Below are 24,913 nucleotides of genomic sequence, written 5' to 3'. Positions count from 1 at the left end.
CAACTCCCATCACCCCAAGCTAGCAGGGCATGAGCTCAGGGATGATGGGAGTTGTAGTCCAACAACATCTGGGGACTCACAGGTTGAGAACCGTTGCTAGAGGGAGGAAAAAGAGGAATGGAAAGAGAATGGAGGAACCCAGGAAAGGGTGTGTCTAGCTGGCACCTTCGACTGATGACTCTACCATGCAGCATGTGGTTTCACATCTCACTTTTTCTATCTGCTGTTGACTCAGAAGAAGAATAAGGCAACAACGATAAGGGTGGCTTTGCTTTTGCGCCTTCTGCAAGAGCCAACAGCAATAACAGAAATGACTCTTGGGGAAATACGGCTACTCAGTAGCAAAACTCATGTTTTACCTGAGGAAGACGCCCAAGTTCAATCAAGACCAGGGGTGCTCCTTACCTGAAACCCTGGTGAGCAGCTGTCAGTCTGTAGACCAATGATCTGCCCTTGCATCAAGCGGCTTGCTACATTTCTAGACATTAAATTGGTGTACCTGTACTCCATCATTTCATCTCTGTGCCAGGGACATCTTCTCCTCGCCGAAAACATCTTCTACACACCCCTCACTAGAACAATTTTTTGCAACATGGTGCCAGCCAGATGTTGTTTGACACCAACTCTCATCGACCCCAACCAGCCTGGTCAATGGTCAAGGAAGATGGCAGCTTCATTTTATTTTACCGGATTTTCTATACACCGCTTGGTTGTAAACAGAACCTCTAAACAGTTTACAAGAAATAAAATAAAGAAAGCATTCATATGGCCAATCAAATGCCAAGTTAAAAACAGATATTTTTTAAAAATCAAAATACAACTAAGATCAACAGTTAAGCTAAAAACAGATTAAAACATGCCAACTTCTATATAGTTTGGTAACATCTGGAGGGCATCAGGTCAGGGGAGATTACGCTAGAACAGGGGTAGGCAACCTAAAGCCCGGGGGCCGGATGCGGCCCAAACGCCTTCTCAATCCGGCCCGAGGATGGTCCGGGAATCAGTGTGTTCTTACATGAGTAGAATGTGTCTTTTTATTTAAAATGCATCTCTGGGTTATTTGTGGGGCATAAGAATTTGTTCATATTTTTCAAAATATAGTCCGGCCCCCCACATGGTCTCAGGGATGGTTGAAAAAGGTTGCTGACCCCTGCACTAGAATCTTGCTCTTTTGCTGCGGGGGCTTGGCCCGGGCACCAAATGGGGAACTTACAGGCAGAATCCGAGACCAGGGAGAAGAGACGGTGGAGGAAGATTGGAAGAAATTTAAAGACTATTTACAAAAGCATTGTAAGATCAATGAATGCTAGAATGATGTTGGAATGAATTTATGTAACTCTAGCAGAAATGTAACAAAGATTTAAGAAAAATAGACTGTTAATTGGTGAAAGGAAGGAAATGTAACAAAGATTTAAGAAAAATAGACTGTTAATTGGTGAAAGGAAGGAAAGTAAACTTACATTAGTATCAAGAAAAATTCTCAAGACAAAAATTTGAAAAGAGGGAAAGGATTTGCTGAAATGGATAATTGACTTAGAATACAAGAAAGGGAGGTGTGAGGAGGTCAGGGAAATAAGCTAATGAAAGGAAAGTAATGGGAAGATTTGTTGTATTGTTTCGGGATATCAAATCCAAACTCTTCTTCTTGATTCTTCTTTTTGCTTACTGATTTTTCTTTTTTCCTTTTTGTATTTTATTTTTTCTTGTTTAAACGGATGTTTTTTTATTTCTCTTTTTGTACTTCTAAAACTTTAATAAATATCTTTTTTAAAAAAGGGGGGGAACTTACAGTCAGACCCACTTGCAAGCCAGGCTTCTCGGAAGATGATTACATAGCGCTGGTTTCCTAAAACACCCCAAAGGTTCCCTGGATCATAGATTCATCAAAGTGAGAAGGGATCCAAAGGCCAACCCCCTCTGCTGTAGTACACGGTTGTTTCCTGCATTAACCAGCACTGACATGTTCTGTCGCTACTTGTGATATTCTCAAAGAATAAGAAAATAACATCGGAGGCACATATTATAGTAGGGGGAAGATTTAGGCACCAAGTATGTATCAGAGGATCGCCAAAGCATGTGCTATCAGGACGCAACATCATCAAAGCTAGAAGTCAGATCATTCATTATTCAGATCTAGAAAACCTCCACATTACTTTCTCATGCATGCACTCTTGGGCTGGGTTTTAAATGGTTCCAATTTTGGTTCCTCTGTTTCGTTTTTGTCAGGTTGATATTAGTTACCGTATTTTTCGCACCATAGGACGCACTTTTTCCCTCCTAAAAAGCAAGGGAAAATGTGTGTGCGTCCTATGGAGCGAATGCAGGCTTTCGCTGAAGCCTGGAGAGCGAGAGGGGTCGGTGCGCACCGACCCCTCTCGCTCTCCAGGCTTCAGGAAGCTATCCGCTAGGAGTGGGAGACCCAGCTCTCCCACCGCTAGCGGAGCGCTGCATTAATCCCGAAGCTTGGGGCGTGTGGAGCTCAGCGCGCCCCAAGCTTCTGGGTGCCGGCAAGGTCTCCGCTAGCCCTGGGAGAGCCCCGCGACGTCGCACGGCTCTCCCAGGGCTAGCGGACCACTGCGCTAATCCAGAAGCTTGGGGCGTGCGGAGCTCAGCGCGCCCCAAGCTTCTGGGTGCCGGCAAGGTCTCCGCTAGCCCTGGGAGAGCCCCGCGACGTCGCGCGGCTCTCCCAGGGCTAGCGGACCACTGCGCTAATCCAGAAGCTTGGGGCGTGCGGAGCTCAGCGCGCCCCAAGCTTCTGGGTGCCGGCAAGGTCTCCGCTAGCCCTGGGAGAGCCCCGCGACGTCGCACGGCTCTCCCAGGGCTAGCGGACCACTGCGCTAATCCAGAAGCTTGGGGCGTGCGGAGCTCAGCGCGCCCCAAGCTTCTGGGTGCCGGCAAGGTCTCCGCTAGCCCTGGGAGAGCCCCGCGACGGCTAGCGGAGACCTTGCTGGCGCCCAGAAGCTTGGGGCGCGCTGAGCTCCGCACGCCCCAAGCTTCGGGATTTGCGCTCCGCTAGCCGTGTCTAGGCTGCGGATAGCAGCCTGCTTCCCGGAGCGTCGGGCGCCCTGAAAGCAGAGCTCCCGGCGCTTCGGGAACACACCCGCAGCGTGGGGACCCTTGCAGGAGCTCCCCGCAAGGCTCCCCACGCTGCGGATAGCAGCCTGCCGCCCGGCGGGTGGGGCGCCCTGAAGCAGAGCGCCCCTTGCGCCAGGCATACATCCGCAGCTTGGGGAGCCCTGCAGCAGTTCCCCGCAAGGCTCCCCAAGCTGCGGATAGCAGCCTGCTTCCCGGAGCGTCGGGCGCCCTGAAAGCAGAGCGCCCGGCACTTCAGGAACACATCCGCTGCGTGGAGAGCCTTGCAGGAGTTCCCCGCAAGGCTCCCCACGCTGCGGATAGCAGCCTGCCGCCCGGCGCGAGGGGCGCCCTGAAGCAGAGCGCCCCTCGCGCCGGGCAGACATCTGCAGCGTGCAGAGCCCTGCAGCAGTTCCTCACAGGGCTCCCCACGCTGCGGATAGCAGCCTGCTTCCCGGAGCGTCGGGCGCCCTGAAAGCAGAGCGCCTGGCGCTTCGGGAACACATCCGCTGCGTGGAGAGCCTTGCAGGAGTTCCCCGCAAGGCTCCCCAAGCTGCGGATAGCAGCCTGCCGCCCGGCGGGTGGGGCGCCCTAAAGCAGAGCGCCCCTCGCGCCGGGCAGACATCTGCAGCGTGGGGAGCCCTGCAGCAGTTCCTGACAGGGCTCCCCACGCTGCGGATAGCAGCCTGCTTCCCGGAGCGTCGGGCGCCCTGAAAGCAGAGCGCCTGGCGCTTCGGGAACACATCCACTGCGTGGAGAGCCTTGCAGGAGTTCCCCGCAAGGCTCCCCACGCTGCGGATAGCAGCCTGCCGCCCGGCGCGAGGGGCGCCCTAAAGCAGAGCGCCCCTCGCGCCGGGCAGACATCTGCAGCGTGCAGAGCCCTGCAGCAGTTCCTGACAGGGCTCCCCACGCTGCGGATAGCAGCCTGCTTCCCGGAGCGTCGGGCGCCCTGAAAGCAGAGCGCCCGGCACTTCAGGAACACATCCGCTGCGTGGAGAGCCTTGCAGGAGTTCCCCGCAAGGCTCCCCACGCTGCGGATAGCAGCCTGCCGCCCGGCGTGAGGGGCGCCCTGAAGCAGAGCGCCCCTCGCGCCGGGCAGACATCTGCAGCGTGCAGAGCCCTGCAGCAGTTCCTCACAGGGCTCCCCACGCTGCGGATAGCAGCCTGCTTCCCGGAGCGTCGGGCGCCCTGAAAGCAGAGCGCCTGGCGCTTCGGGAACACATCCGCTGCGTGGAGAGCCTTGCAGGAGTTCCCCGCAAGGCTCCCCAAGCTGCGGATAGCAGCCTGCCGCCCGGCAGGTGGGGCGCCCTAAAGCAGAGCGCCCCTCACGCCAGGCATACATCCGCAGCGTGGGGAGCCCTGCAGCAGTTCCCCGCAAGGCTCCCCACGCTGCGGATAGCAGCCTGCCGCCCGGCGGGTGGGGCGCCCTGAAGCAGAGCGCCCCCCCGCGCTAGGCAGACATCAGCCAGCCCCACAAGCTCGGGGGACAGCAGGGAGGCGCAGCGCCACTATCCCGCTGTTCCTCGACCTGGTTCGGTTTCCCTGACCTGCTTTTGGGGGGGAAATAAAGGGGAATTTTTTTCCCTTTATTTCCCCCCCAAAAAACTAGGCGCGTCCTATGGTCCGGTGCGTCCAATCGTGCGAAAAATACGGTAAATGTTTAGTTGGGGTTGGTGGTTATTTTAACTTGGTTATAACTGCAAACTGTTTATTGTTGTTGTTGTTGTTGTTATTGGTTACTATTGATTTATTGATTTGTCTGTTGCTCGTATAGGATATTTTGTTCTTCAATGCTTGATGCTTTGTTGTGTTTTTATATATGTCGTAAGCTGCCCAGAGTGGCTGGGGAAACCCAGCAAGATCGGCAGAATATAAATTTAATAATAATAATAATAATAAGTGTGAAGAAGTACAACTGATCCAAAGATTTCACTCTGCTTGCATAATCAGAAGCACAGGGACACCTGCAGAATTCACCTTTGCTGGCACTTGTGACATCTTTGGTGTTTGCACAGCAATGCTAGTGTCTACTTTTGTTTCCACTCACAGGTCTTTAGAACAAACTATACAGTATGGATCTGTTGAAAAGGGATGGTATGGCCAGATGTATCTGGGGGTAATCGTGCAGAACTGAAAGGGAGCTCCCCACAAGGTGTGATATGGAAGAGACTCAGTACATCCTGAAAGAGACTCTAGCCTGCCTGGGAAATGTACCCAGGGACCTGGGTGAATGTATTATAGAGTGACCTGGTTCACCCAGAATGCTAAATCACAGTTTTACCACACCACAAATATTGAAATAATTGTTCCACAGATCAAACAAGCTATGTCCTGTTTCTACAAAGTTTGGCTTGTTTTCCAGCTGCTCTTGCCTCATAACTTTGTGGTAATGAGCTGTAATGGCAAACCATTGTTAAAACAAGCCAAGGTTCATAGGCCAGCAACAAATCACGGTTTCAGATTACGGTTTGTTGGAAGTAAACAAACCACAGGCATGGTTAGGACAATCAAATCAACCCTGCTTTAATAAACCATGGCTTAGCATTATGTGAACACCAGACCAGTGACCGAAGAAATGCACTCTTCACATGTTCAAAGGCACTCTTTGCAGTTGTCTCACTCGATCCACAGCTGACCCAGCAATACCTATGCGGCAGGTTCTTGTGTTAATTCACAAAGTCCTGAAGTACTTTCAGGATTGTCTGATCCCTACACCTCTGAGGTTCTGTTGGCCTCCACAAGAAACTGAACTTCTAATGTAGCAGCCCCTTCCCTGTGCAACTTCCTACTAATAGAAATTCAACGGGAACCATTTCCCCCTACTTTCAGACAATTTATGAAAACTCTATTTTTTTTGTACAGGCCATTTGCTATATGAATTTTCTCTTTTTAACTCATCAATATTTGTTGATTTTCAGTTATCTTTCTATTAATGCTTTTTGCTGATTTTATCACTGTCTGATGTACACCACATTGATAATTTTGTATGAAATTGTGGGTGATAAATGTGCAAAGAAATGAAATAAAAAAATAAACTTAAAAACTAATTCCAGGCCCAACCCAGGCTCCAAGATACAGCACAGCCACTGGACAACTTAACTCAAAGCAGTTATTAAGAACACTCCTCCTGCATGGGAGATGAGGCCCGGACAAGACTGAAGATAAATTATTTCATATAATGAGCTGCCTACATCTCAGAGGAATAATGGACTATAAATTCTGCCTGTACTACTACTTTAACACCATCTCAAGGGAAACAGCTCCCTGGTCTGTCCACCTCCTGCATTCATTTTCTTGAATGAACATCAACCATGAAAGCCATGAGGTTAACCATTTCCCTTGTCAGTTTTTTTATGAACCACCAGAGTGGAAATAAACGGACAGTTCTCACCATGGAGAGATGTAAGATGTGGATTTTGTATTGGGACTGTTGCTTTTCTTAGGCCTTTGATCCAATCCGGCAGGGCTCTTCCTACATTCCCCTATTTGCCTTCTCCCTCTTTTCCTGTCCCAGGCATCCAGGAACATTGTTGTCAACACACACTTTTGAAGTTTCAGCCCAATTTCATGCAATGAGAGGTCCACAGAAGTGGCCCGTGTGACACAGTGGTTGAACTAGGACTTGGGAGACCAGGAAGGAAGGACTGTGAGGTATTCCCTGTACAGTGGATGCTTGGGTTGCGAACGTGATCTGTGCAGGATGCACGTTCACAACCCGCAGCGTTCGCAACCCGTGTCTGCGCACGCACAGGTTGCAACTCGGCACTTCTGCACATGCGCAAAGCGCAATTTTGCGCTTCTGCGCATGTGCAACCACCAAAACCTGGAAGTAACCCATTGTGGGTTAAACCACAGAGCCTAGGTCTTGCCGATCAGAAGGTTGGTGGTTCGAATCCCCGCAACGGGGTGAGCTCCCGTTGCTGGGTCTCTGCTCCTGCCAACCTAGCAGTTAGAAAGCAAGTCAAAGTAAAAGTAGATAAATAGGTACTGCTCTGGCGGGAAGGTAAATGGCGTTTCCGTGCGCTGCTCTGGTTCGCCAGAAGCGGCTTAGTCATGCTGGCCACATGACCCAGAAGCTGTACGCCGGCTCCCTCGGCCAATAAAGCGAGATGAGCGCCGTAACCCCAGAGTCGGCCACGACTGGACCTAATGGTCAGGGGTCCCTTTACCTTTACCCAAAAAAAACACAACCTGAAATGGCTGTAACCTGAGGTATGACTGTATATTCCTCTATGAGGATATTTGTTCTTTTCCCACAGGAGCAGTTTGTAGCAGGAAATACAGGTACAAGAACCAAGTGATGCCTCGTGTCTCTAACAGCTGTGTGGCAGGCAGAAGTTAAACAAGGTAAGCCTTTCTTAGTCTGAAAATACAATTATGTGGAAAGCTGCACCTGCTGACATTCATCTGTCAGACATTTTATTACTTATGTGTTCCCCCTGATTTATTTTTAGACCCTACACTTCAGCACAGCAACTTGTAACATTCTGAATGCTGGGGGATATTGTCATGGATGAGCTTTTAATGAATTCATTTTATATTACAAGTGTATGACTGGAACTTTTTGCACAGAATAAACTGGAAAAAAACAGTTCCTTTTTAAAATGAACTTTCCAAACACTGGTCAATCTACCTCACAGGGTTGTTGTAAAAATAAAATGGGCCGGGGGGGGGGGGGAATGTGAAACTCCTTGTAGGAAAGGCAGGATAGAAATGTAGTAAATCTTACCATGTATTTTCAGCACTCAACCCACTTCAGCTTCCAATTAATTCCTGAACATATCAACAATTCAGAGGATGAAGCAAAATCAGTTCGTCATCATCCTAGGATATCTGACCAGGTGAGCAGGCCCCAAGCTTACTGTAAGTTAAACATACACCCACCTACGAAGGTAACAGAACTTCCTGAAGCTTTCTAAAAAGCAGTGTGGTTGTGATCTGGCTAAACTTCTATCTAGCGTTCCACCCTGTGGTGAAAAGTAACCCATAACCGGATGCTGCAAAGGAAGTGAACACAGGAACAAGAGCTGCTCTCTTGTTCAGAAAGAGCGCTCATTCATCCTCCAACACACCACAAACTATAGTTTCTGGCTTCCCAATAAAATGTTAAACAAGTTCACAGGACTGTTGGCGTAAAAATGTCTTCAAGAGTCAAAAGTGAGGATGCTGGAAGAGTGTTCCAAAGCACTGGACTGTCAACACGAAATGTCTGGCTTCTGGTTGAGGGCAGTGAGGCCTCTCTAACACAGAGGTCAACTAACAATGCTCCTCTGGCCATAGCTGTCAACTTACAGATTTGAAAATAAGGGACCAGCAGCCAAAATAAGGGACCTGCATCCTCACGTGTTCCAGGCACTCCAGTCTTCCTGTCCTCCTGCAATCTGGTCAAACTCATGCTGGGTAGCTTCGAGAACACTGTCCAACCAACTTTGTAACCAGAGGTTCAACTGAATAGAATCTGAATCACATGCACCACAAGGCCTATGCTGCCTCAACTTAAGATGACTCCCCGGCCTGGCTTTGCACTGCAAAGTTTGCAGCAGCATGTGCAACAAAATGGCGTCCAGCATTCAAAAACCCCCTCAGCTTGCATTAACTAGCCACACACGAGGCATGCAAGCTCCACCCCCCCAGTCGTTCTTAGACTTCTTATTGGGTGAGCAACACAGCCAAGCAACCCAGTTGGAGCCTCCCTCCTCCCTGGCTGGCAGGGAGGGAGGGAGAGGAGCTGCTTCCTTTGAAATTTAAGGGACATCATTTAAGGGACATTTAAGGGACATCCATCAATAAGGGACAGCAGCGGGACATGGCGCTGGAATAAGGGACTGTCCCTTCAAATAAGGGACACTTGACAGCTATGCCTCTGGCTGATTTCACTGACTGGACTGGGATGAAGGGCTCAAAGAGGTCCTTAAGGTCTTCCAGTCTCTGTATATCAACACAAGAACCTTGAACCTGTCCAGTGTAGATGTTTTAGCAGAAGTGCCGCATGCTGCCAGCTGTCTGCCCCCATCAGACGTCTAGGCACTGCATTCTACAACAGCTGGAGCTTCCTGACCAGACCCCAAGGGCAGTCCCACGTAAAATGCACTGCAGTAATCCAGCCTTGAGGTTATCAATGTGTGGACCACACATTATCCTGATTCAGATACGGAGTGCAACTGGCCATTTTCCTGCACCCTGCCCCTGCCCTAAGTGTTGGGGGCTGAATGATTGTAGCTGGGTCTACTCGAGTAGGTTCCCTATGCAATTTAAAACCTTGATTTTACAGAAATTCAGAAACTTGACCTCCCAGAAATCTTAGGGCCCTACTAGGCTACTGACATTGGTTTTTCTGCAGGTATATTCTGCAACATGCCATCGACGACATGGGAGCACATTAGTGGGGGGTTTATACCGGACTGACCACACAATCAGTAATTCTATGATGCTTCCCCAGCGTTATAACACAGGGGCGTCCAACTCCCAAGAGACTGTGATCTACTTATCTACTCCCACAAAAAAAAATTAAAAATGATCTACCCATTTTGTTGAACTTTTTTTAGGGGGGCAAGTCAAAGTTGTTGAGCTTTTGAGCTTCTTCTTCTTCTTCTTTTTTTTTTGACGAGGAAAGCAAAAGTTTTTGAGCTTTGCAGATCTATTTTTAGGGAGGAGAGACTGAAAACCGGTCACCAAAAAAAGCACCAGCAAAAGCTCTGTCTTCCGTCTTAGCAAACATGTGCAAATGAAGGACTCTGGTAGGGGGCAGGGGGTGGAAACAGCTATTCTTCCTCAGAAGAAGTAAAGGAGGCCATGATCGACCACAATCAGCCGGGGATTGACCTGTCAATTGCAGTCGACCGGTTGGACAGCCCTGTTATAACATTACTGGCAGCTGGAAGGACACCAATGAGACAGTTCTGGGATGGAAAGTTAAAGGGCTTCATCTGGAAGGTCTGACACATGCCCCAGTTAGAAAAAAGCAGTGCACCTGCCCCAAAACCTTTGCAAGCACAAACAGTGTTCAAAACAGGACCACAGATTGTCATGAACACATAATAAAAAGGTTGTCTGGAGGGGGCCAGTGGCAGAGCTTCAAGCTCCAGCGGGCGGGGGGTGTAGAGCAGGCGGGGGCATGGCTGGCGCGCATCCCAGGGGCATGACACACCGCCTGTAGGGGCGGGGCATGCATCATGGGGGCGCCGCGCGCTGCCCGCAGGGGTGTGGCACGCGTTCTGGGGCATGGCGCACCGCCTGCGGGGGCATAGCGCCCAGGGGGCAGCCACGATGCGACCCCACCAGGATCGTGCCGCCGGGGGCAGTGTGCTCCCCCCGCACCCCTGTTCCTCTGCCAGTGAAGGAATCACCCTTAATCACTTCAGGACTTAAGTGGAGTAGGCTGCACACTGCAGACATTCAGCACCCAAGATATGTTGTGCTATAGGAATGAAAGCATATGGAAGGGGCCAGTGGTGTAGTGGTTAAGAGTGGTAGACTTGTAATCTGGTGAACTGGGTTCGTGTCCCCGCTCCTCCACATGCAGCTGCTGAGTGACCTTGGGCTAATCACACTTCTCTGAAGTCTCTCAGCCCCACTCACCTCACAGAATGTTTGTTGTGGGGGAGGAAGGGAAAGGAGAATGTTAGCCGCTTTGAGACTCCTTCTGGTAGTGATAAAGCGGGATATCAAATCCAAACTCCTCTTCTTCCTGCTAGCACAACAATAACTGGAAGAGTTGAAAAGGACTGAATAGGGCTATGCAATATCCAATCCAATATGACAAGCACCTTAGACAAATTGGTCTGATTCCAGAGATAATTATTTTATTACAGCGAGCTATCAATGTGCATGGAAGATTAGAAAGTACACACAATGACAGGTCCTTGCCCCAAGGAGTTTCCAATCTACAATTCAACCCAGGGGAGACAGCAAAGGAATCATAGAATCATAGAATCATAGAATCATAGAGTTGGAAGAGACCACAAGGGCCATCGAGTCCAACCCCCTGCCAAGCAGGAAACACCATCAGAGCACTCCTGACATATGATTGTCAAGCCTCTGCTTAAAGACCTCCCAAGAAGGAGACTCCACCACACTCCTTGGCAGCAAATTCCACTGTCAAACAGCTCTTACTGTCAGGAAGTTCTTCCTAATGTTTAGGTGGAATCTTCTTTCTTGTAGTTTGGAACCATTGCTCCGTGTCCGCTTCTCTGGAGCAGCAGAAAACAACCTTTCTCCCTCCTCTATGTGACATCCTTTTATATATTTGAACATCACCCCTTAACCTCCTCTTCTCCAGGCTAAACATGCCCAGCTCCCTTAGCCGTTCCTCATAAGGCATCGTTTCCAGGCCTTTGACCATTTTGGTTGCCCTCCTCTGGACACGTTCCAGTTTGTCAGTGTCCTTCTTGAACTGTGGTGCCCAGAACTGGACACAGTACTCCAGGTGAGGTCTGACCAGAGCAGAATACAGTGGCACTATTACTTTCCTTGATCTAGATGCTATACTCCTATTGATGCAGCCCAGAATTGCATTGGCTTTTTTAGCTGCTGCGTCACACTGTTGGCTCATGTCAAGTTTGTGGTCAACCAAGACTCCTAGATCCTTTTCACATGTACTGCTCTCAAGCCAGGTGTCACCCATCTTGTATTTGTGCCTCTCATTTTTTTTGCCCAAGTGCAATACTTTACATTTCTCCTTGTTAAAATTCATCTTGTTTGTTTTGGCCCAGTTCTCTAATCTGTCAAGGTCGTTTTGAAGTGTGATCCTGTCCTCTGGGGTGTTAGCCACCCCTCCCAGTTTGGTGTCATCTGCAAATTTGATCAGGATGCCCTTGAGTCCATCATCCAAGTCGTTGATAAAGATGTTGAATAAGACCGGGCCCAAGACAGAACCCTGTGGCACCCCACTAGTCACTCTTCTCCAGGATGAAGAGGAACCATTGATGAGCACCCTTTGGGTTCGGTCAGTCAGCAGTTACAAATCCACTGAGTGGTAGCATAGTCAAGAGTGGTAGCATAGTCAAGGGGAGGGAGATGGAGGCAGAGTGCAAATAGGGAGCTTATTTCACTTTCACATTGTTGATTACACAACAGTGCAGCCTTCCCCAGCCTAGCATTGTCTCAGCAGGCCCAGCCAGCATGGCCAATGGTCAGAGATGATGGGAGTTGTAGTCCAAAAGGAACCACGATGGGGAAGACTGCAGTGGAGCACGGGCAAAGGGTTGTATCATGACTCCTGAATCAGCAGCAATCCAAACAGAAAGAGAAAGGGTGAAACTGGGCTTTATTTCACCCAGGTCAAAGACTCAGTTTGGCAAACACCCAACATGCATTTGTGTACATACACACAGGTTGGGAGCCTCAATGGCACCCCTCTGGAGGCTTCACCTGGGTCAAAACAAAACAAAACTGGCTACCACCATAGCTATGGCACTGCACAGAAGAACCAGCTAAGGCATCAGATCATACTCAGGGCTTTGGGCCAACTTCTGGAGATCAGGGGACCACTATGACCAAGGATGGCAGACAGAAGCTCCCAGGGGAACCACCAGGGAGAGAACTCGGACCTTCACAGGCACCTGAGTCTGAGGAATCAGTTGCATCCAACCATACTTCACCACTTCAAGTGCATCAGGAGGAAGGCTAGAGAAGAGACGAGGAGAACCGTTCTCCAGGCCAGGGGTGTTGGACCTCTAAGACTCTATCCTTCTCCATGAAGGGGTGGAGCCTAGAGGAGGTAGCCTGGTGAGAGAGGCTTTAAAAGCCTCTGTTTGCTCCTAACCTTCATTGGGTGTAAGTGCTTCACTCTGTGTTATCCAAGGTTCTTTACTGTATTTTTCGCCCCATAGGACGCACCAGCCCATAGGGCGCACCAAGTTTTTTGGGGGAGAAATAAAGAAGAAAAAATTATTTCCCCCCAGGCGCTTGTGGGGTCGGCAGCGGGGAGAAGCGCTCTTCTCCCCGCCGCCCGCCTTCAGACCAGGTCCGGGGACAGCGGGAAGATGCGCTGCGCCTCCCAGCTGTCCCCGGAGCTTGCCGGGCTGGTGGCGGGGTCTCCCCGCCATCAGCCTCCAAACCACTTTGGGAGACAGCGGGATGGCGGTGTTCCGCCTCCCTCTTTTCCCCGACCTTGTGGGGCTGGCGCTGGTGCTCTCCTGAAGCCTGGAGAGCTAGAGGGGTCGGTACGCACCGACCCCTCTCGCTCTCCAGGCTTCAGCGAAAGCCTGCATTAGCCCCATAGGACGCACACACATTTCCCCTTCATTTTTGGAGGGGAAAAAGTGCCTCCTATAGGGCGAAAAATACGGTAATTTCTTACTTGCCTGGCCTCAACCCCAGCCTTCTCTTCCTTTGCTTCACCTCCAGCCTTAAGGCCTTCTCTGTGGTATCCAGCACTGGACTGGAACACGGCAGGTTGTGTGTTGTGACAGTGTCTACTGGTGCCATCTATTAATACAGCGGTACCTTGGGTACACTTCAGGTTACATAGGCTTCAGGTTACAGACTCCGCTAACCCAGAAATAGTACCTCGGGTTAAGAACTTTGCTTCAGGATGAGAACAGAAATTGGGCGGCACAGCGGCAGCAGGCGGCCCCATTAGCTTAAATGGTACCTCAGGTTAAGAACAGTTTCAGGTTAAGAACAGACCTCCAGAAGGAATTAAGTTCTTAACCCGAGGTGCCACTCTACTGGCAGCAGCTTTCCAGGGTTTCAAGCAAGATCACTTTATCAGGAGTTGAACCCGGGCCGTCTCTATGCAAAACATCTGCACCGCCACTAAACTGTGGTAATTCCCTCCTATTTCTTATTCATTCACACTTTTCTCAGGCAACTGGGAATAAATGAAGAGCAAATTTCTCTCTCTCGCTCATACACACACACGATCACCACAAGACAGAAGACAAATTAAAAAGTTTCAAAAGTTTTAACTTCCCAGTCAGTCTGAAATTTCAGGAGCAGCTAAGACTCTCAAAGCATTAGCAACAAGACTTTCCTCTCATCCGTGATCCTCAAGATACTCATTCATCTTAACAGCAGTTTACAGGGCAAATTAAAAGGTTTTAAGAGAGCTTTAACTATCTGTTGTTATCTGGGTGACTTTATGCCGCTCAAGGTGCAAGGAAAACAAAACACTGCCACTACTCCTTAGATTTTCCTAAACCAACAGTTCCAGTGTGTGAGGCTAGTGAGGCTACCTACCCCATATGATTAATCTAGCACATACACAAATGATTTCTGGGGTGGTACCCTTCCCTAGGTGCTACTAAAGCACAGATACATTCACTGCAATCATGCATTTAACACAGCATTATACTTTGCTTGGCCTTCTGCATTCCAGATGTGAAGGCGGTGGTCTTTTTATGGGTGAGGGAAATGCACTCATAACATGCTCAGAGGCGCCCTTCACAGATCAGCACTAGCCCTGAAGGCAGGTTCAGATACTGAGCTACAGATCAGATTAAGGCCTGCATGTATACCCAAAGCCTTTCAGTGATACCCAGATACGCACCAACTAAGTTTCTTAGAACTCCTCGTCCTCCTCTTTACTTCAAGTAACAAGATTTGCCATAGACCCTCTGGGGCAAATTAAGCTCCACTCTTTAGAAACATGGACAACATGTTCTACATACGGGATGGAGTCAGCAGTAATTCCCTCAAGTGTGAACTAGTGCAGAACAAGGAGAAATCAGTAGATCCAAGCCCAACAAAGAAGAGGAGGAGTTTGGATTTGATATCCCGCTTTATCACTACCTAAAAGAGTCTTAAAGCAGCTAATATTCTCCTTTCCCTTCCTCCCCCACAACAAACACTCTGTGAGGTGAGTGGGGCTGAGAGACTTCAGAGAAGTGTGACTAGCCCAAGGTCACCCAGCAGCTGCATGTGGAGGAGCGGAGACGCGAACCCGGTTCACCAGATTATGAGTCCACTGCTCTTAACCACTACACCACACTATCCCTTTTGTGTGCGATCTATCAGATTTCAACCCACAAACTTCAGAAATATATGAGCACTCGGGTGAATGATTCCTAACTTCCCCTGAACTCCCTCTCCCTAGTCTGTTTTTGTAGTGATTGCCTGCCTTTGCTGAAAAAAAAGAATTTAAACTCTTATTAGTGCTTAAAAAAAAAAAAGCAACAGCTTTCCAAGATCATACAAATATGCCCCAGAATTAAAGTGGAGGGATGTTCCCACAATTCACAAGGATAAAAAGAAAATCCCAATACAGTGGTACCTTAGGTTACATACACTTCAGGTTACATACGCTTCAGGTTACAGACTCCGCTAACCCAGAAGTAGTACCTCGGGTTAAGAACTTTGCTTCAGGATAAGAACAGAAATCATGCTCCAGCGGTGCAGCAGCAGCAGGAGGCCCCATTAGCTAAAGTGGTGCTTCAGGTTAAGAACAGTTTCAGGTTAAGAACGGACCTCCGGAACGAATTAAGTACTTAACCCGAGGTACCACTGTATAGCAAACATGAAAATGACAAAGCTGTAAGCATGGTAGCTTAAAGTGACCCTGGAGACTTTGAAGAATGTGTGGCGGAATCGTGATGGTTGGGAGCGCTGACTGGGGGAGAGAGGAAACTCAAGAGGATGAAAGTGCTTTCCAGTCAAGATCAGATAACAAGAAGCACTTGAAACAGTAGGAACAGAAGAAGCTGCCAAGTCAGACCACCAGTCTCTCTACAGTACTTCAAACCCAAGGAAGCCATGACCCTCTAGACCAGAGGTTCCCAAAAAGTGGTCCATGGATAATCAGCGGTCTGCAAGCTTCGTTCAGGAGATCCATGGCATGTCCACATTAAATATTCACATTGATTTTCAATTGCTTATTTTATCCCTAATATTGTATTGTATTTTATTGCATTACAGTTTGATTTCTATGGGATTCAAACAGTAACACAATAAAATACAATATATAGGGATAAAATACCTGAAGCACCACCTTAGCTAATGGGGCCTCCCGCTGCCGCCGTGCGATTTCTGTTCTCATCCTGAAGCAAAGTTCTTAACCCGAGGTACTATTTCTGGGTTAGCGGAGTCTGTAACCTGAAGCATATGTAACCTGAAGTGCATGTAACCTGAGGTACCACTGTAGCTCATTGGGGGCAATGGAATGGGGAACCATTGCTCTAGATCCCAACCTTTTTTTTTGGCCATGCCCCACCTAAGCGTCTCTAAAATCCTGCTGCCCTCCCCCTCTTATGACATATAATTCTTATTATTCAAAAAGTGAACTCCCACTCACATGGAGGAAGCCTAAAAGGCCCTTAACTGTTAATAACTCATTCTCAAATTGCCCCCCATGAGACGTGTGCCCCATGCTGGGAACCACGGCTCTAGATGCTGTCTATAACTCCCATTATCCTAGACCTAGACCATACTGGCTGGGCTGATGGAAGTCCAACAACACCTAGAGGGCAGCATATTCTAGCTCAGTACTGTTTACAGCCGCCTCCCCAAACCTGGTGCCTTCCAGATTTTTTTGGACCACACCTGCATCAGCCCCAGCCAGCATGACCAATGGGGAGATGCCCTCCGAAACCCTTAGAGGACACTAGGTTTGAAGAAGCCAGCTCTATAGTGACTGCTGGCAGATCACAAGGTTTGAAATATAAGTCTCAGAGCCCCACCTGGAGACACCAGGGACTGAGAACCTGGGACCTTTTGCATGCACAGCATGTGCTCCTCCACTAAGCTATGGCTGTTCCCTGTTACAAGGTTCAAGGAAGCAGCAGGGAAAGCCCCAACCATATTACCTCACATTCTCCAGCACTTCAAATAAGTGTGTGATGCATCTTGTCTCCCAGCTAATTCTTGCAATGATGAGTGGTCTTCTTACACTACTAGAAGCTGATCCAACTTTGAAGGAGGGCTCTAGGAAGTCAAGCATTATAAATAATGTCCTGCTGTGCAAAAAATATATATGCATAAGCAAACATGCATAAAGTAACTGTGTTGCACAATCTGTTGCACATGGGTTTCCACTAGTGCAACCGCTGCATTGGATTGCTCTGTTGCACAAAATCAAACTCACTTGCTAGTGCAAGAACCAAACTCAAAAGCCAAAAAGCTGTCCTCTACCACTGAGCTGTGTCCCTTCCCCTGAAGGTAAAGACCTTAAACTAGTTATGAAGCAAGGCCTTGAACTATCTTGGATGATAAAGAGTTCATGCAAAAACTATGGCAAGGATGGGGAGCCAGCAATCCTCCAGATATTGTTGATTGTAACTCCCATCATTCTCTGACCGTTGACTATGCTGGTTGGATGAGAACTGTAGTTCCAACACCATCTGGAGGTCCACCACCTCCTGCCATGATAGGTGCATGGATTCTGTACAGGACAAAGCACTTCAGGCCCTTGCTTCACAACTCGTTTAAGGCCTTTGCTTTCAGGGAAACGGCTGTAGCTCAGTGGAAGAGTGGAAACTTCGCCTGCAGAAGGTCCTCTGGTGCAATCTCCACCATCTCCAGCTAGGGCTGGATATTTATTTAGTCATCCCATTTGTCCCCTTACGTTCCTCCAAGATGCTCAACATGGTTCCCTTTCCTTCATTTTCTCCTCACAACAACCTTGTGAGGTGGGTTAGGCTGAGAAACCGTAACTGGCACAAGGTCACCCAGCAAGCATATTCCCTGCCTGTAACCCTGGCGAACCATTGCCATTCAGGGTTGACAATAATCAAGAGATGGGACTAACTGAGTATATATATGTGGCAGCTTCCCACGCTCCAGATCTTAACAGAAAAACCAGTTGCGCCACACACGCCAAGGGGTTAAGAAGATGCCACCACATTACACTTTCTCTCTAATTTGAAACTATGCCAAGCTCAAAGTTTCTTTTCTGCTGAGCTGGTATGCCTCCAGAGAATTCGTCTTCTTCTTTTAACCCAACCAACTAACCAATTGCCCCCTTAAGGCGCCATCAAAAGAACTCGGCAAGAGAGTTTGCCTCTCCAACTCTTCTTCTAATTAAGGTTTTTAAGATGTGGGGAGAGAGACAGGGAGACGGAGAGGGAGAAAAGCAGAGAGAGGCAGAGGAAGCTGCAAGTTCAAACACATTTGGAGACCCAACAGGCTGCTCCGGGTGCAGATGCGCTCTGGGAGACACAGAAGGCAGAGTTAAGACAAAGGAGTAAAGCCAGGCTCGCCGCTGTCTTTTTACAGCCTCTAAATCCGCTTGCCCTTTTTTCAAAATTGTATTTTTAGCTCCGCTGCAAAGGTGGGCGGCGGCGGGGGGGGGGGGAGGGAGATAATTAAATAAGCAAACGAGAAATAAACCACCCCAATCACCTCTTGTGAAGGACAGACACACACACCAATTCTGCAGCTATTTGCAAAAAAATAGGGATGCGCGGGGCGGGGGAGAGAAAAAACTTAATTCCCCTCCTGATCTCCCCCCCCCCACACACACACAGCTTGCAGAAACCCATGGCCACCCCTGGCTTCAGACAGGGGTTCTACGGGAACCCTTCCAAGACACGCGTCACCCCGAGCTGCAGAGGGGAGGGAAGACCGAAGGACTCACCATCAGCCAGCCATCTGGGTGTCAGGAGCGACCCCCCATCCGCTGGGTTCGCCGAGACATTCACCGGCGCCTCCGGAGACAAGGAAAGGTGTTGGGTTTGGTTAGTTTATAATCCGAACTGGGCTGGTGCACAGGACGCAACTCTGGGGGGTGGGAGGAGGTGGGCAGGCAGGAGTCATATAGTGGTGGTACTGAGGATGATGAAGATGATGATGGTGGTGGGGAGGAGGAGGGGGAGCAGCAGCAGCAGCAGAGCTCCCTTGGCACAGAGGGTCCCTGGCTCTCGCTCTCCCCTCCGGCAGAGATGGCTGCTGGAAAGGCAACGGCCGCTGGCCACGAAAGGAGAAGGGGAGGCTTGCCCAATTGTGCCACACTGTCTTAAAGTTCGCTGGTGGGGGACGAGGAAGGCAGGAGAGTGCGAGCGAGCCAGAGGAGCGTGGAGATGGGGCGAAGATGGTCCGCCCCTGCCTCGCCACGCTTGCGCACAGAGGAGCGGGGAGGCTGGGTCAGCTGGCACGTCGGGAAGGCGCGCGGGGGGGGGGGGCGCAGAGAGCGGGGAAATCGGGGAAGGGGCGTGAGCTAAGCGGGGTTGGGGAGAGGAAGTCCTGCCGGAGCGGGCCGGTGTCTTCCTGCCTGCCTGCCTGCCTGCCTGCCTGCCTGCTTGGGCTCTGCCACCGTCGCTTTGCGCCCTGCTTTGCGCCTGGCGGCTCCTTCGCCGCAGACTGTTTGTGTGAACGCGCGTCGTGCGAGATGAATGAACAATGGCAGGGAGGACAAAGGGGAGAGGCGCCGCCGCGCGCGCCCATCTAGCCGCCGCCCCTGAAAAAAGTCTCCATCACCCGCCTGCGTCTTTGCCCAAGATCTCCACTTAGCTTTCTCACCAGGCGGTCGCTTTGCTCTCGTTTTCATCTCAATGCAGCCACCTAAATGTGATATAGAGGGGCCTAGAGGCAGGGCTAGGGCCGCCCTGCAATAGGGTGCGCCATTTACAGTGTGTCCTTATGCATATTTACTCACAAGTAAGCCCAGCTGTGTTCAGTTGCGTTTACGACCAGGCAAGTGTATATAATGAGGTGGCAGCCTTGGATGAATTCTGGTTGCCCCGCCCTCTCTCATTCCAAGGGTCCCCTTTTCTTTTGTTTTTAAACAAGTTGCTAGACCTCATGGAGGCTGCCCTTCTCACTTAGCTGCGGAAGGGTCAGAAATGAGAGGGAAGCCATCCTGACCCCACAACTGAATGTCGCAGGGCACTTCCTTGCCCCTCTTAAGAGGAGGGCACCTCTAAGAAGAGAAGAGAGACCTTGCGAGAGATTTGTTTTGAGGGCCAGAAACTGTGTTGTTCACAGATCTGTCTTTGGCACTGGAAGCCCAGCTAAGCTAGAGTGTAAGGATTGTCTGGAGGGCTATCTTATTTACATTTTCATACCGTTTGATTGCAAAAAAATTAAAAGGTTCCCCAAAGGGAGACTTGTCTCCATTGCTGTTGCCCCAATACTGCAGGACGTTGTTCCTCCTGCCATACGCGAAACGAGGATTGGACAATATCTGGTTTTCAACATTGTGACACATCACCAGCTAAACATCACAATATACTGATATATCACCATGTCTGAAATAAGGATGGAACTGTGTAGAGGCATTTGCTGGCATCATGGTTTTTCCCACATTCAGATTTTTGCATAGCACACACACACACACACACACACACACACACACATCATGATTCACATTATATCGCCAGGCCAAAAAATTATGAAACGGATATCACAATATGGACTTCAGACCGGTTTTGGTTTATATATTGAGCCCTACCTGAAACATCTTATTGCCAGTTGTTCCATGCATGACCCTTTTGGTCCAGGCTTTCCCTGATCTCCCAGAACAGCAGGAAACAAACAAGACAAACTCCTTGTTGCTGCTAGGCTAATGCTGGCCAAAGGAAGATATTGGGATATGCATATTCAAGTACTTTCCTCATGCCCAACTCATTTCATTCATGCCCTGAGTGCGCTGCCTTTACAGAACAAAACACAATTCACTGGCTTGGCTATGTTTGATTCAGAAGTTGCTCCCCTGAAATAAGTGAGATTTGCTTCCTACTGAGGAAAAATAGTGATATTGCAGTGCCAAACCCATAATTTTCCACATCCCCCACACATCCAGTATTGGTCTGTTCAACATCAATGGCCTGTTCTTTGTTAATATACAGTAATCATAAAACAGAAGTATAAAATACCAAGTGAATTAGCAAATACAATAATTAAGCGCCTTGCAGTTGCAGCAAGTTAAACACCTATAGAGGCTACACTTTAATACAAGGTTCTTTCGTTTTCCAAGGCTGCCAAAAAATTGTTTGCGTGTTTTGCTTATATGTACCTAATACATTTACCTAAAGGATCATAGAATTGTAGAACTGGAAGGCTCTTGAGGTTCATTCTAGGCCAATCCTCTGCAATGCAGGAATCGCAGCTAAACAAGCCCTGACAGATGGGCACCCAACCTCTGTTTAAAAACCTCCAATGAAAGAGAATCCACCCCAACTCATCTTTTACACATCCAGCTGATCTCTTGTGTTCTGCAGGAGAGGACATCCTGCAGATATCGTCCTGTCCAGTGGTCCGTTCCACATGATGGCAGGAAAAGGCCTTTAGTGTGGTGGCATCTACTCGTTAGAACTCCTTCCCATTACCTGCCAGGCAGGCTTAGACATAATGCCTTTCTGGCGCCCAGGAAAGACATTCCTTTTTTTGTGACACCTTATAAAATATTTATCCCGGCTGGTTATCTGTCCTGGATCTGAGCTGACTTTATGCCTGTGCAGTTGTTTTGAACTCTTTTTATATTTACATTTTTTAAAAAAAGTTTTTAAAAATACATGCAACTGTTTGGACTGTTTTTATATACGTTTTCTATACTGCAGATCGATTCAGGAAGCCTCGTGGGAAGCATAACATTTTAAAAACAGATATATATGTTGCAGTTGTTGTCATTAGATTGCAGGGTGGCCGGGCAGGCCACATACAGTGCACCAGGGCCATGAAATCCTGTTAGGATCTTTGGTAGGGAACGGGGGGCTAAAGAAGGGGTCTGGAACCCACATGACCCTCAACCAGATGTGGCCCTCCAAGTCCCCCCCCCCAATGTCACCCCTACTTGGCTCTCTCTTTTGCTTGGCTAGAATGCATCCCTGAAGTGTGGGGGTGGTTTTTCCTTGCCTGGCTGAAGGATGAAAGGGGGGAGGGCACATAGAAAGGTCTGGCTTTTTGTTGCTGTAAAAAGGCACCTCTTTGGCTCCAACGCCACCCACATTGGCCCTGGGCCCCCACTTACCACTTGCAAGAAGCCCCCAGATGGCTGCCCATGAATGTGGCTCTCAGGCTAGATAAGGTCCCCTGGTCCAGAGCCTTGTATTGGCTTTCCAAGGGCGTGGAGTATTATTTTTAATTTGTAGGTTGTCATAAAACCTCCAAGCAGTTCCAAAAAAATAATATGCAACAATAAAGTCCTTGGATTAAAAACCTAGTTGAAAACAAATATTTAAAAAATTTAAAAAGAAAACAAAATTGACAGTTAGCTAAAACCGGATTAAAACACACAACAGCTTCTACAGGAGGCACTGTATTTATTATTATTATTATTATTATTATTATTATTATTATTATTATTATTATCTCAATACAGTGGTACCTCAGGTTAAGAACTTAATTCGTTCTGGAGGTCCGTTCTTAACCTGAAACTGTTCTTAACCTGAGGTTCCACTTTAGCTAATGGGACCTCCTGCTGCCGCCATGCGATTTCTGTTCTCACCTTGAAGCAAAGTTCTTAACCCAAAGGTACTATTTCTAGGTTAGCGGAGTCTGTAACATGAAGCGTCTGTAACCCGAGGTACGACTGCACATATACAAAATGTTTACATATTATTACATATACATTATACAGTGGACGCTCGGGTTGCGAACGTGATCCGTGTGGGATGCACATTCGCAACCCGCAGCGTTCACAACCTGTGTCTGCGCAGGTTGCAATTCGGCACTTCTGTGCATGCACGTCTGCCGAAACCCAGAAGTACCCCGTTCCAGTACTTCCAGGTTTCGGCGGTCCACAACCTGAAAAAATGCAAGCTGAAGTATCTGTAACCCGAGGTATGACTATACTTGTAAATTCAAATTTTTGCATTTCATTATGTATTAACATTTAGTCATTTCTGACTTGCATTTTATCTGATCTCTTGTGTTTTTATTCAAAAAAGATATAGGAGGCACTGTAAAGTGTACCTTCAAGGCACCTGCCTGGTGTCAATAGGAGACAACCCCCCCACCTTTCAGCCTTAAGTGGTACAGGCCATACTTCACCTCATTTCCGCAGGATGTGTGGACCAGGCCTACTTAAGCCTCCTGCCAAGTGGTGAGAAAAACCTTACTACACATCTGTTCCTCATCAGGAATCCCTGGAAGCAGGAGAGCAGTAAAAATCTCCATACTCTTTGGCAGGCCACTTCAGACAGGCAGCTTATGTATGCCAAATGCTGACATATCCACCAGGGTGTGTGTTAAGTTATTGCATGGTAAATGGGCATTTTGTATTCAGCCAATGTCACTTGTGAACACTTCAGCTAAGAAACGGAAGCACATCGGTCTGCAAGCAAATGTGCAATCCGATAATGATAGTTACCAGTCACAATTACAGGTGTGGGACGTGCAGTTGAAAAATAAAAAGGAACGCGGCACAATTCCGTGCACTTTTACTCAGAAGCAAGCCACACACTATTCAGTCGCCCCTACTCCCAAGAAACTGTAGAGGGTTGCAACTTTAAGCATTACTTGCAAAAAGCGATATAATCTTACACACAGGGCGCATGCACAAACATTAACCGGGACATGACGATCCAAAAATATTAAAGGAAATGCAGGAAAGCTGGTGTTCTGCTGCTGAACTGCTTATTGACTGCAGCATCAAGCAATGACTTGCATGTGTGAATGGACCAGCACAGACATAATTTAGTATTGCTCAATGTCAATGCCAAGAATGCTTATCAAAAGACACTTTTCTGGCTGAGAGATGTCAAGCGGGCACATGGATTCATTAGCTGTTTTATTACGATTTCATTCTGCCCTTCCTCCAATGAGTTCAAAGCTGTGTGCTTGGCTCCCTCTTTTATCCTCACAACAACCTGGTGAGGTAGGTTATCCTGAGGGGTAAGTTACTGGCCCCAAGGTCACATAGTGAACTTCATGGTTGAGCCTGAATGCAAGAGCCACCTCTCAAGATAACAAGCTAGAGCAAGGATGGAGAACAGGCAGTCCCCCATCCCAGATGTTGCTGGACCATTGCTCACACTCATCCTTGACAACTGGCCACCCAGGCTGGGGCGGATGGGAGACCAATGGTATCTGGAGCACTAGAGGTCCCCCCCCCCCATGCTAAAGTATTGGGCACAAATATGGTGCAATGCAGCAACTGGAAAAACAGAGTAAGAGAACACAATAAATGTCTAGCACCTAACACCATAGAATCTGAAGAAGCATCAAATAGCCCAAACGACCATAGCCCAGACAGAGTGTCTGCTTTGCATGCAGCAAGTACCATGTTTGATTCCGAGCATCTCTAAATAGGGCTAAGATAGATCCCTCCATGAAATCAGGGAGAGGTGCAACCAGTCGTTGCAGAGGAGGCTATACCGAGCTTGCTAGACCAATGGCCTGGCTCTGTTCCCTTTGATGACCCTTTCAAACCAACAGCTGTGTAGCCTCTCCTGGTGCAAAGGGTTTATCTTCTATAAGTCACTTATTCTCCAGATGGCTAGTATTTTCACAAATGTGCCTATGTAGTTCACATCCCACCCCAAAGCAAAGCAACGAGTGGAGACTTACGGGGAGCAAGTAACAAACCACATCTGTGATCAGGGTTTAATTATTGCCAAGGAGAGAGGGAGAAATCTATCCAATTGGCTGTCAATGTGGCAAAGCAGCCAGGAACTGCCTCAACCTTATTCTGGTTCAAGCTGCTTTTTTGTTTAAGCGACATCTGAAAATAATCATGCTATTCAGCGAGATTAATAATGGCCTGCAGAATGCAGCGCAAACGTCAACATTCATGTAGCACAAAACAATGAAAAAGAACATGTTGGCTAAACTAGTATGACCTTTCGCAAGGAGAGCCTGCGCACATTTTGCTTTGCTGAGCTCAGGTAACGAAAAGCAGGCACAATATCTGCCCATAACAAACCGAGTTTTCAATGGCAAAAGAAATATATACACATCGCTGACAATGTAGGGTGGTGCAGTCATGTATAAATGAATGGGTTTCCCTACAATAAATGCGTCACTTTGG

General features: G+C 48.5%; 1 protein-coding gene across 5 annotated transcripts in view; it reads right to left on the bottom strand.

The window, feature by feature from the left end:
• The window catches only part of ST3GAL4 (ST3 beta-galactoside alpha-2,3-sialyltransferase 4), a 162,904-nt gene extending 143,858 nt beyond the window's left edge, over positions 1 to 19,046 (bottom strand). For 4 of the 5 annotated variants that reach the window (XM_081891105.1, XM_081891091.1, XM_081891103.1 and 1 more), the window contains exon 1: positions 18,584 to 19,046. The gene's annotated coding sequence lies outside the window, so the exon portion shown is untranslated. The remainder of the gene's footprint in view (positions 1 to 18,583) is intronic. The other variant, XM_081891089.1, reaches the window with a different exon arrangement.
• Between the last annotated feature and the right edge of the window lie 5,867 nt (positions 19,047 to 24,913).

This window comes from Podarcis melisellensis (assembly GCF_964234715.1).
Source record: "Podarcis melisellensis genome assembly, chromosome: 15".
Lineage (NCBI taxonomy): Eukaryota > Metazoa > Chordata > Lepidosauria > Squamata > Lacertidae > Podarcis > Podarcis melisellensis.
This window is presented reverse-complemented; position numbering and strand designations above follow the sequence as displayed.